General features: G+C 43.3%; 1 protein-coding gene across 4 annotated transcripts in view; it reads right to left on the bottom strand.

Annotated features, from left to right (window-relative positions):
- USF3 (upstream transcription factor family member 3) overlaps positions 1–12125 on the bottom strand; it is an 84136-nt gene extending 72011 nt beyond the window's left edge. For all 4 annotated transcript variants that reach the window (XM_050932552.1, XM_050932580.1, XM_050932561.1 and 1 more), the window contains exon 1: positions 12027–12125. The gene's annotated coding sequence lies outside the window, so the exon portion shown is untranslated. The remainder of the gene's footprint in view (positions 1–12026) is intronic.
- Between the last annotated feature and the right edge of the window lie 260 nt (positions 12126–12385).

The following is a 12385-nucleotide window of genomic DNA, read 5'->3' as shown; positions in this document are numbered from 1 at the left end:
CAGGGGCAGGGCCCAGGCCTTGTGCTGTGCCTGGGGCAGGTGCAGCCTCACCACTGAGTCAGTGTCCTGGGGGTAGGGAGGTTGCAAGGGTGATGTCCCACCTTTGAACAGCCAGTGGTCTGTGCTCCCAACTGCCATGCTGGAGCCTTTGCATTTATTTGTTGGCAAATAAAACCTGCAGGATTTTAAAATATTGTGTGCAAAATTTTTAATTTTTTGGCACAGAATGCCCTCAAGAGTAGCACATTGAAGGCCACAGAACCTCAAACACTCACTCATCTTGTAGGCCCATAATCTTTTGCTGAGTTACTGAAGTCCTCAAAGCTTGATTTAAAAAACTTCAAGTTACTGAAAATTCACCATTTAACTCTAGTTCAAACCAGCAAGTGATCTGTGATTCATACTGCAGAGGAAGGCAAGCCCGCCTTGGTCTCTGCCAATCTGACCTGCGTGGAAATTCCTTCCCAATCCCAAATACTGTGATCAGTTAGATCCTGAGCACATAGGTGAGACCCACCAGTCAGACACCTGGGAAAGAACTATCTGTAGTAACTTAGAGCCTTACCCATCTAGTGTCCCATATCCAGTCGCTGGCGATATAAGCTAATATCAGTCATGGACAGGCCACGTCATTATAAGCAACCTCATACCATCCATAAACTTATCAAGCTCAGTCTTAAAACGATTCAAGTTTTTTGCCCCCAGTAATCCCCTTGGAAGGCTGTTCCACAACTTCACTTCTCTAATGGTTAGAAACTTTCGTCTAATTACAAGCCTAAAAACTTACTGATGGTCAGTTTATATCTCATTTGTTCTTGTACTAATATTGGCTCTTGAACACCGGGGAAGTAAAAAGGAGCTATTTATTCCTCTGCTATAACAGCTGCTCACTATAAAAAAATCTCCCCTGAGCCTTCATTGTGTTAGGCTTAAACAAGCCAAGGTCCTTAAGTCTCCTCTCGAAAGATAGGTTCTCCATTCTTCTAAGCATACTAGTAGCTCTTCTATGCCCTTGTTCCAGTTTGAATTCATCATCCTTAAACAAGGGAGGCCAGAATTGCATCCAGCGTTCCAGATGAGGGCTCACCAGTGCCTTATATAAGGGTAATAACACTTCCTTATCTCTATGCAAATACTTCACCTGACAGGATTCCATTAGCTTTTTTACAGCTCTACCATACTGGCAGCTCACAGTCATCCTGTGATCAACCAAATAGACCCAGATCTTTCTCCTCCTGTCACTTCCAAATGGTACATCCCCAGCTTATAGCAAAAATTCTTATTGTTAGTCCTTAAGTACATGACCTTGAACTTGATACTATTAAATTTCAACCCATTTCTATTCCTCAAGGTGAGCCAAATCTTTTTGCATGTTATTCAGGTCCTCCTCTGTATTGGCAATCCATCCAAACATTGTGTCATCTGCAAATTTTAATCAGCACACTCCTACTGTGTGTGTCAAGGTCATTAAAAAAAAAAATCCATGAAGATTGGTCCCAAGACTGATCCTTGAGTAACTCCATTAGTAACCTCCTTTCAGCCTGAAGGTTCATCTTTCAGCATTCCCATTGTAGTCCCCATGTAACTAGCTCCTTACCTACCTTTTAACTCTAATACAGGTTGAGCCTCTCCAGTCCAGCCCCCTCAAGACCTGACTGTTCCCGAAACAGAGAATTTGGCAATCATGGGAGGTCAATGCAGAGTGCCAGCGGATCTCCATAGGAAGGGGGAGGGGGGAGTGCAGCACCCCCAGGCTTTTCACCCAGTGTGTCCTCTGCCCCCAAGATGTGATCATTTCTACTTCCATATATTTGTTCTCATTAGCCACCCTGTCACTGCCCCCATGCTCCTCATTACCCTTATTAAAAATAGAGGCAAAGTAGTCATTTAGGTATTGGACCATACCTAGATTACCTTTAATCTCCACCATGACTTAGCAGTCCCACTTCTTTCCTTGTTTACTTTTTTATTTATATGGCTAAAGAATCTCTTACTAGTGATTTTAATTTCCTCTGCAAGGTTCAGTGCTGTTTGGCTTTTGGCTGCTCTCACTTTTTTCCCCCTATACTTGCAGGCCTCCAACTGGTAGTTTTCCTGGCTGATCCATCCCTTCGTCTATTTCTTTTTGGCTTTCTGCTTTCTCTTAATCTGTTTGAGATGCTTGTTCATCTAGTTTGATCATCCTACATGATCATGCACTATTATTTCCACATTATCCCTCTCTGATTCAGTGTGCATAGTTCTCATTCACTGAGGCAGCAGAAAGACATTTAAACTTAATAGATCAGAAGCGAAAGGGACAGCTATAAATAATTTCTAGACCATTGTAAACATACACATACAAAGGAGTAGAGTTATACGTGTATGTGCCACCTTAATTTGGCAATTACTTACTTTTCAGTGTTTTAAGATTTTTTTTCTCTCAAACATTTTTCTGCATGGAATTTCCAAAGATTTTATTTCTTTAAAACAAAACAAAAAAACAAACAACTTTCATTCCTTGGTGAGTTTTTCAAGGCACTATCTGAAGACCATACAAATGTGTACCCAGTTGTGCAGCGAAGAGGCAAGGGAAATATGTGTAAAAGTGTAGTAACCAGTATACAGTTAGGCAGAGACAGAGCTCCACTGACTACAAATGTTTATTACAGCACTTTTCTGCTTACTTTTTTTTTCCCCTCAACATATTGCAAAACTATGAGGTAGAGCTCTACTTCATTCACTGTGCAACTGTGCTACATTGTCCCCTATAAAGAGGATTCAGTCATGCATGTGCAGTGTGGTCCTCTCTCCTAGTTCATTGGGAAACAGTTCAGAGTATTAAATGCACTACAAATTTCAAGGCAGTTTCCTCTCCTCCCCCTCCAACACTGAAAGACATCTCTACCAAAATTTCTCCCACTGCCTTTAGTGCTCACTCCGTTAAATTTAAAAGTGTTTAGATTAATAAAATAAATAAATAAATGAATAATAAAAATCCCCTTGAGGCAGAGGAGAGTGCTGGAAAATTTCAACTCAAAGTGAAAGTTTCACAAAATTACAAGAAAAAGTAACTGCCATCTCCGATGAGTGGCTCTTCAACATATGTTGTCAATATATACTCCATTATTGGTGTGCATTGACTATGCCCTGACTATCCTAGTGCCTCCAACCAAAGGCATAAAGGGCAGGGCAATCCCACCTGGGTCTCTCTTTTTTTTTGCCAGTAAAGAATCCAGGTGTCAGACTACATAATAGGGGGTGTGGAAAGGCAGGTCATGGACTACATATAGACATCACATTTCAAAGAAATACATTTACTGTAAGGTATGTAACTGTTTCTTATTCTTTGAGTTCTTGTTCGCATACATTCTGCTACTGGTGATTCACCTACATTACAAGAAGTGGGCGCAGCAAGTCTAACCAATGATTGTAGGACAGCCCTACCAAAATTAGCATCATATCTTGTTACTTCCACTATGGAGTAGTGCTGAGTAAGTGTGTGCTTTGAACCCTTGGTAGCCGCCATGCATGTTTCTAGTACTGAAACATTTCTCAAAGAAGCTGCTTGTGCTCTTATAGAATGAGCTATCACTTATTTGGAGGAGGGAGGGGGGTGTCTATGTTGGCTCATTCACAGCACAGGCTGATACAAGCAGAAAGACAATTAGAGAGTCTGTTGAAATGGCTTGACTTTTCACTCTGTTCCCATAATCTATGAACAATCTGGGAAACGCTCTAAGGCTGCATCTATACTACATACCACTGGTAGCAATCTGTAGTGTGTGTGTAGCTACACACCACAGTAAAATGCTTCTCCTAGTTGTCTCCCCCTGCCAGAACCTTTTCCTGAGGCAGGAAAAGGCTCCAGAAGTGGGCAGACAGAGGAACACTACATTGCTCAAAACAGCAGTGTAAACAGGAGAGGAATGACTTGGATGAGTAGAGAGCCAGGTAGGTACATACCCATACCCTTCAGGTGTGTCTCTACTCAGTTAAGCCATGTCTCACTGACTAGACCAGGGGTCGGCAACCTATGGCACGCATACCAAAGACAGCACGCGAGCCGATTTTTAATGGCATGCTGCTGCCTGCCGGAGTAACGACAGGCAACAGCGTGCCATTAAAAATCCTGCCCAGCCCACTCTTCTCTGCCCTCCGTTTCCACCCCCCTCCCTGCGGGGGCAGGGGGCAAGAGGCAAAAGCTTGGTCCTGCTGGCTCCCCTGCCTCTTCCCGCAGTGCGCTGGGTCCCTCCCTCCCTGCTGGCCGATCAGCTGATGGCCCTTGTGAGGGAGGGGGTCAGGAAGGAGTAGAGTCAGCATGCTTGCTGCTCCCAGTGGAGGCAGAGAAGAAGCGTGGGGGAGGGGGTGTGTGTGTGTGTGTGTGTGTGTGTGTGTGTGTGTGTGTGTAAAATGGGGGCATAGCCCCTCCAGCCCCCTGCCCTGACCCCTCCCCACTCACACACACAGCCCTCTGCCCCGAGCACCACACACACCCCAGACTCATGCCCTGAGCCCTGCACCCCCCACAAACCCAGCCCTGACTCTGGCACCCCCACATGCCCCCAGCCCTCTGCCCTGACTCTTGCACTCCCCATACCCCCCCATCCTCACCCTGAGCACCAAACGGGAGCTCCTGTACACACACACACCCCACATTCCCACCTGCACCCCTCACACCAAATGGGAGCTGCCCAGGTAAGTGCCCCATACCCAAACCTCCTGCCCCAACCCTGAGCCCCCTCCCTCATTCTAGCTCCTGGCCAGACCCTTCACCCCTAGCCCTGTGCTCAGTGCACTCCCACCCTCAGCTCAGTTCAGAGAGAGAAAGAGAATGGGCCAGAACCAGGGAGAAGGTAGGTACCCACTGTATGTGGGCAGGGCTGGGACCCCAGACTGGCAGCAGGCTGAGTGGATCTAGCAGCTGGGATCCCGGCTGGCAGGAGCCGGTGGATGGAACCCCTGAGCGGCAGTGGGTGTGAAAAAGTGGAAAACTCCTGAATTGAAGGGTTAAAAACAAAATTGACAGATAAGGTCAGTCAGGGTGCTCAATGACAGTCCAGATTTCTTTAATGATAAAAGGTACATCTATATGACTGGTACCTGAGCTAGAGACTGAAATAACTAGTTTTGAGCAAAGATAGTCCATCATTTCCATTTGGCAAAGTAAACCTCATAGAGTTCTTTCTATTGTGGATGAAAATGTTGCGTGCCTCAGCTGAACAGGTTGTCTCAACTGATATTAGCCAGCCAATATACATGCTGTGAGATTCAAGAAGTGTGGACCTCAAAGGAGGACATGACAGTCTAAGATATTACACTTGGCTGGAGAGGCAATTTTTTCTTTTTTTGAGGATGGATTCTTTAGGTCCAAGAATCATAACTATCTCAGCCACACTGGAACTACTATGAACATTAAAACCTAAACTTTCTGAGAACCATCATGATTAATAGCATTGGAGAATAAGCATACATCAGATCCAGACACCATGTGTATGGGGGTAGGAATCCCCAACTCCATCCTCCTCCAGACAGGGCTGGACAATTCTTAGGTCACTGTGACATGTGTTGCTTGGAGGGTCTTTCACACCCCTGTGCAATGTAAGTTAGATCAACTTAACCAATAGCGTAGACCTGCCCTCAGAAAGCAAAAGAAAAGGCAATACCTGAGGGAGGAGAGGCTGTGTCTCTAAAGGCTGGGAGGAGGATTTTCTTTGTTCTGGAACTTTGTGAATAAAACTAGATCCCCCCCAAAAGGGCAGTTATTAGACTGGTGAAAGTCTGTTTTGAGCTTATTGAACCATCAAGAGAGGAAACTGAGGTAGGGTACCACAGAGCCACTTCTAGCCTCAAGGGGATGCACAGGAGGTAGCTGACCCTGTTACAAGGACATTGAAAAATTGGAGAGGGCAAAGAAAAGACACAAAAAATGATTTCAGGGCTAGAAAAATGCTGTACAGTGAAAAAAAGTTAGAGGTCAGTCTGTTTAGCTTATCAAAAAGACAACTAAGACACACCTTGATTATGATGTATAAGTATCTTCACATGGATAAAATACTGGGTTCTAAGGGGCTATTTAATCTAGTAAAGAAAAGCAGAACAAGCAGCAATGGCTGGAAGCTGAAGACAAATTCAAATTAGAAATTATGTGCACATTTTTAATAATGAAGATTATGAAAAACTGAAAGACTAGCAAGGGAAATGGTGGATTCTCGTCTCTTGTGGTCTTCAACTCAAGAGTGGATACCATTGTAGAAGATATTTTAGTCAAAACAAAAGTTGTTAATAGGTTTAATAAGGGGTAATTGGATGAAATTCTCTGGTGATATACAGGTCAGACTAGATGATCTACTGATCCCCTCGGACTTGAAAATTTCTGAATCCTGCAACTGACTCTTCTGTGCCCATAGTTTTATCAAAGTTTCCCCATCCATATGGAGGTTTTGTGAAACAGTTGGTTATGCAAGGATTAGAGACTATGAAAATCTCCCTATGGAAGGCAGACAGAACCAAATTATGCAGAAATTCTATGCATAAACTTCCCTTCTGTGCAAAGCAGGGTCTTACACAAATACTTAGGAATGCTTAAACATAGGTGTCGCGGTGGTCAGCATTAACGGCAGCAACAATTGTTCAATTAATTACTTTTATTACAGTGGATACTAACTTCTTTACTTATTTTAGGTCAGTATCAAAGGGAACAGGAGTAATGGATTAAGTCAATTGAATACACATTTTATAATGGTGAGCCATGCATTTCACTCACTACACTTGCAGTTAAGTCTGATCACAGAAAGATTAAAAATTTGACCCTCCATCTATTTCCATCAGATATTTTTGTGCAGGATAGCAAATACATTGGAAGAAAACAAAACAAAATTTTGACAGATGCATCTCACAGTAACAACATATGTTTTTTCAGATATCACTTGATGACTATTCAGACAAAAAAGGAAATATGCCAACTCCCAAAGAATTCCTTTATCTGCCCTCTCCGTAGAACTTGCAGCTTGAACAGAGCATTAATATTAGGGCTGTCAAGTGATTAAAAAAGTAATCATGATTAATCACACTGGTAAACTATAAGAGAATACCATTTATTTAAATATTTTGGATGTTTTCTACATTTTCAAATATATTGTATTCTGTGTTGTAATTGAAATCAAGGTGTACAGTGCTCACTTTATATTTGTTTTTGATTGCAACTATTTGCACTGCAAAAAAAAGTATTTTTCAATTCACCTAATACAAATACTGTAGTGCAATCTCTTTATCATGAAAGTTGAACTTACAAATGTAGAATTATGTACAAAAAACTGCATTCAAAAACAAAACAACGTAAAAACTTGAGAGCCTACAAGTCCACTCAGTCCTACTTCTTGTTCAGACAATCGCTCAGACAAACAAGTTCGTTTACATTTGCAGGAGATAATGCTGTCTGCTTCTTGTTTACAATGTCATCAGAAAGTGAGAACAGGCACTCTCATGGCACTGTTGTAGATGGCGTCACAAGATATTGATGTGCCAGATGCGCTGAAGATTCATATGTCTCTTCATGCTTCCACCACCATTCAAGGGGACACACGTCCATGCTGATGATGGGGTCTGCTTGACAACAATCCAAAGCATGTTCATTTTTATCCTCTGAGTCAGATGCCACCAGTAGAAGGTTGGTTTTCCTTTTTGGTTATTCGGGTTTTTTTCATTTCTGCATCCGAGTATTGCTCTCAAGATTTCTGAAAGCATGCTCTACACCCCATCCCTCTCAGATTTTGGACGGCACTTCAGATTCTTAAACCTTGGGTTGAGTGCCATAGCTATCTTTAGAAATCTCACACTGGTACCTTCTTTGCATTTTGTCAAATCTGCAGTGAAAGTGTTCTTAAAATTAATGACGTGCTGGGTCATCATCCAAGACTGCTGTAACATGAAATATATGGCAGAATGGGGGTAAAAGAGCAGGGACATACAATTGTCTCCCAAGGAGATAAGTCAAATTTAATTAACATTTTTTTTAAATGAGCGTCATCAGCATGGAAGCATGTTCTCTGGAATGGTGGCCAAAGCATGAAGAGGCATATGAATGTTTACCACATCCGGCACATAAATACCTTGCAATGCCAGCTACAAAAGTGCCATGCAAATGCCTGTTTTCGCTTTCTGGTGACATTGTTAATAAGAAGAGGGCAGCATTATTTCCTGTAAATGTAAACAAATTTGTTTGTCTTAGCAACTGGATCAATGAGAAGCAAGACTGAGTGGACTTGTAGGCTCCAAAGTTTTACATTGTTTAGTTTTGAGTGCAGATATGTAATAAAAAAAAACTACATTTGTAAATTGCACTTTCATGACAAAGAGACTGCACTACAGTACTTGTATGAGGTGAACTGAAAACTACTATTTCTTTTGTTTATCATTTTTACAGTGCAAATATTTGTAATAAAAAATATACACTTTGATTTCAATTACACCACCAAATACAATATATATGAAAATATAGAAAAACATCCAAAATATTAAATAAATTTCAATGGTATTCTATTGTTTAACCCTGCCATTAAAACTGTGATTAATTGCGATTAATTTTTTTTAATCACGATTAATTTGAGTTAATTGCGTGAGTTAACTGCGATTAATCGACAGCCCTAATTAATATTTAAAATGTTTCAAACATTGATTAGTTCAACAGAAGTCATTATCAAAGTTATCTGCATAACAGAGTCTGTTAAAGCAAAGGTATTGTGATTATAGAATCATAGAAGATTAGGGTTGGAAGAGATCGCAGGAGGTCATCTAGTCCAACTACTTGCTCAAAGCAGGACCAATACCAACTAAATCATCCCACTGAGAATGGCTGAGCTTCATCCTCTTGTTATCCTTCACATCTCTTGCTAAGCTGCAACTCCAGTTGTGCCTTGGTCTTCCTGATTACATCCCTGCATGCTGGAGCAATATTTTTATTGCTCCTCCCTAGTCTTCTGTCCAAGTTTCTACTTCCTGTAAGCTTCCATTTTGTGTTTAAGCTCACCAAAGATTTCTTTGTTGAATCAAGCTGGTTGCCTGCCATATTTGTTATTCTTTCTGCACATCGGGATGGTTTGTTCCTGTGCTCTCAATAAGGTTTCTTTAAAATACAGCCAGCTCTCCTGGACTCCTTTCCCCCTCATATTAGCCTCCCAGGGGATCCTGCCCATCAGTTCCCTGAGGGAGTCAAAGTCTGCTTTTCTGAGGTCCAGGGTCCGTAGTCTGCTGCTCTCCTTCCTTCCTGAACTCAACCCATCTCATGGTCACTGCTGCCTAGGTTGCCACCCATTTCTACTTCTACTAATTCTTCCTTGTTTGTGAGCAGCAGGTCAAGAGAAGCATGGCCCCTAGTTGGTTTCTCCAACACCGCACCAGGAAGTTGTCCCTAACACTCTCCAAAAACTTCCTGGATTGTCTGTGCACTGCTGTATTGCTCTCCCAGCAGATGTCAAGATGACTGAAGTCCCCCATGAGAACCAGGGCCTGTGATCTGGAAACATCTGTTAGTTGTCTGAAGAAAGCCTTGTCTACCTCATCCTCCTGGTCTGGTGGTCTATAGCAGACGCCCACTGCAACACCACCCTTGTTGCTCTCGCCTCTAAACTTAACCCAAAGACTCTCAAGAGGCTTTTCTCCAGTTTCATACTGGAGCTCTGAGCAATCATACTGCTCTCTTACATACAGTGCACTCCTCACCTTTTCTCCCCTGCCTGAACATCCTGAACAGTTAATACACATCCATGACAGTGCTCCAGTCATCTGAGTTATGCCACCAAGTCTCTGTTATTCCAAATCACATTATAGTTCCTTGACTGTGTCAGACTTCCAATTCTTGCTGCTTGTTTCCCAGGCTTCTTGCTTTTGTGTACAGGCACCCAAGATAACTAGCTGACTGCCCTACTTTCTCAGTAGGGATCAGGAGGCCTCCCCTGTTGCACTCTCCTCCTTGTGTTTCCCTCCCGGTATCCCACTTCTCTGCTTACCTCAGGGCTTAGGTCTCCATTCCCCAGTTAACCTAGTTTAAAGTTTATAGGTTTGAAGTTGTTGGATAACATGCAACATTGGGAACCATTTTGCATGTTTCCATAAATTTGGTCAAATTCAGAATAGGCATTTCAATTATGGAATTTTGGAATTAAAAGGGAAAGAAGGTGGAACTATTCTAGCCACAGATAAAGAGTTGCTCAAATTCAATTAGAGAGTACCAAGTCACAATGCTACTGTGAGACTTGTACAGCAACAACACTAAAGATACTAGCTGGTTTAGCTAACTGTAGTATATAGGATAAAGTAGTATTCCTTTATGTGAATGAGTTTGTGAACACTCATAGGGTTCATTGTTTTCTATCTCTTAGAAGCCATGAGAAACCACTCACAGCAGCAGTATGCATTAAGCTAGGCTTTGTATGTTTTCATACAGTTAATAAATGATTTGGTACTCAACTGTGCCCACGTACCATCTCCATATTATTTTTCTTGCATAACAAGCAAAAGATACTACACTAATCATAAAAGTTTTTAGTTGTTACAAATAAATGTTTTTAAATTTAGATATTTTTCCTATTCTTAATTTATCTAACAAACCTAAATTCTTAGACTTCATTTGCAGATATAATTTCTGTAAAAGTATTACAGCCAGATTTGCAATGAACTGCTGAATATTGCTTTTTGCTGATTTTTACATGCATACTGCATATTCAGGAACAAAAAAAAATAAAAATTTGGGAAATATATTTGTCAAATCAGAAATCAAGATTCATCTCTGGGAATGACATAGCCGTATCTCTTCATAATGGAACAGCAGTGCGGAGATAGGTCACTTAGGATGACCCAGTAATTTTGTGATATAGCCAGTCAAAAGCCAGCTCCTTATTCAACCCCTATTTTGGAAGTGGCACGGAGGCATAACAAGTGGCAGCATATTGCTCACAAACAAGGGAAGTGGCATATCTCTCTCCTTCAGAGCACTAAATCGCAGGGATGTCTCTCTTGGGGTGTTGTCATATACAGCTAGTCAAACCCCAGTTCCTTAATTGTATATTAAATAATCAGATAAGTATTTGGTAATTTAACTGTTCATCACATTCATTCACATTAACCTGGTGAACATTCTAAAATTGTAGTTGATATATTTTAAAATAATTACGGTCTTTGAATAAGGAACCACAAGTAAAGACATAGCCCCATGATTAAGGAACCAACTTCAGTTTCACCTAGTATGGATGCAGCTACAGCAGTATAAAGGTATTTATAGTGTTATAGCTTATTCCAATAGAAAAAGCAGAATAAGCTATACTGATAACAACAACGTATGTCCCTTATGAGTGCATCCATACAGGGGCTGTACCTCTGTAACTATTTTGATTAAAACCTCCACACCAGGGATAGTCAGTTATTTTTTATCAAGGTCCAAATTTCTTTGTCAAAGTATAGTCAAAGTCCAGACTCGGGGGAACCAATAATGCTAATAATAAGTAAATACAAAGATTTCAGGGTCAGTTGAAAAGCTTCTGGAAGTCCGGATTTGGCCCATGGCCCATCTACTGACTACTCAACACCCATAGCCAAAACAGTTATAACCTGTACACACAACTACTGTTCTCCTGGGTCTGCCCCCACAGGGAATCCCAGCTCAGGATTAAGGCCTGTGGACTCACCAAGCGAAGGAGCCTCTGAACGGAGCTGACCCGGCCTGGGGCTACAGCGGGCGCCCTCCCCTCGGGGCGGGTTTACCCGGCGGCACAGACAGACAAAGACGGGTCCGCTCCGGGGGTCCCCGCGGGGGCCGGTGCCCCGGGCAAAGCCGGATACTTCCCGCTCCTGGCCTCTCCAGGGCGCCCCTGGGGTCCCCCCCATCGGCACCAGCCCCCGGCAAGGAGCTGGCACCTACCCGCGAGCCCTCGGCCCGCAGAGCCCCGCTCCGTTAACGGCTACGGGACGGGACGGGACGGGACGAGGCTGCCCCGACCCCTGCCCAGCAGCCCCCGCCGCTGCGTCCCCCCTACCCCCAGAGCGGCACTCACCGGCGGGCAGGGCAGACTCAGCAGCCCCACCGCGGGGACCATCCTCCGGACAGGCGCCCCGCGTCCCCCACAGGTACCACTCCGATCCCCTCAGCACCCTTCACTCGCACCCTAACCTGCTGGACGCGCACGCGGCCCGCAGCAGCCAATCAACTGCCACGCACTGTGCTGCCTGCACCAATCGGTGAGCCAGCCACGGGGAAAGACCTGCGCCGTGCCCATCGCAGCCCTCAACTGACCAATCAGACGCAGAAGAGGCTGCAGAAGTGTAAAAGCGAACAATTTAGGTTGCACAAAACAGGAACTGCTGGTGATTGGCAACCCGCGGAGCAAGTGAGCAGCAGGAATAGGAAACAGAG

The sequence above is a fragment of the Gopherus flavomarginatus genome, chromosome 1 (genome assembly GCF_025201925.1).
Source record: "Gopherus flavomarginatus isolate rGopFla2 chromosome 1, rGopFla2.mat.asm, whole genome shotgun sequence".
NCBI lineage: Eukaryota > Metazoa > Chordata > Testudines > Testudinidae > Gopherus > Gopherus flavomarginatus.
This window is presented reverse-complemented; position numbering and strand designations above follow the sequence as displayed.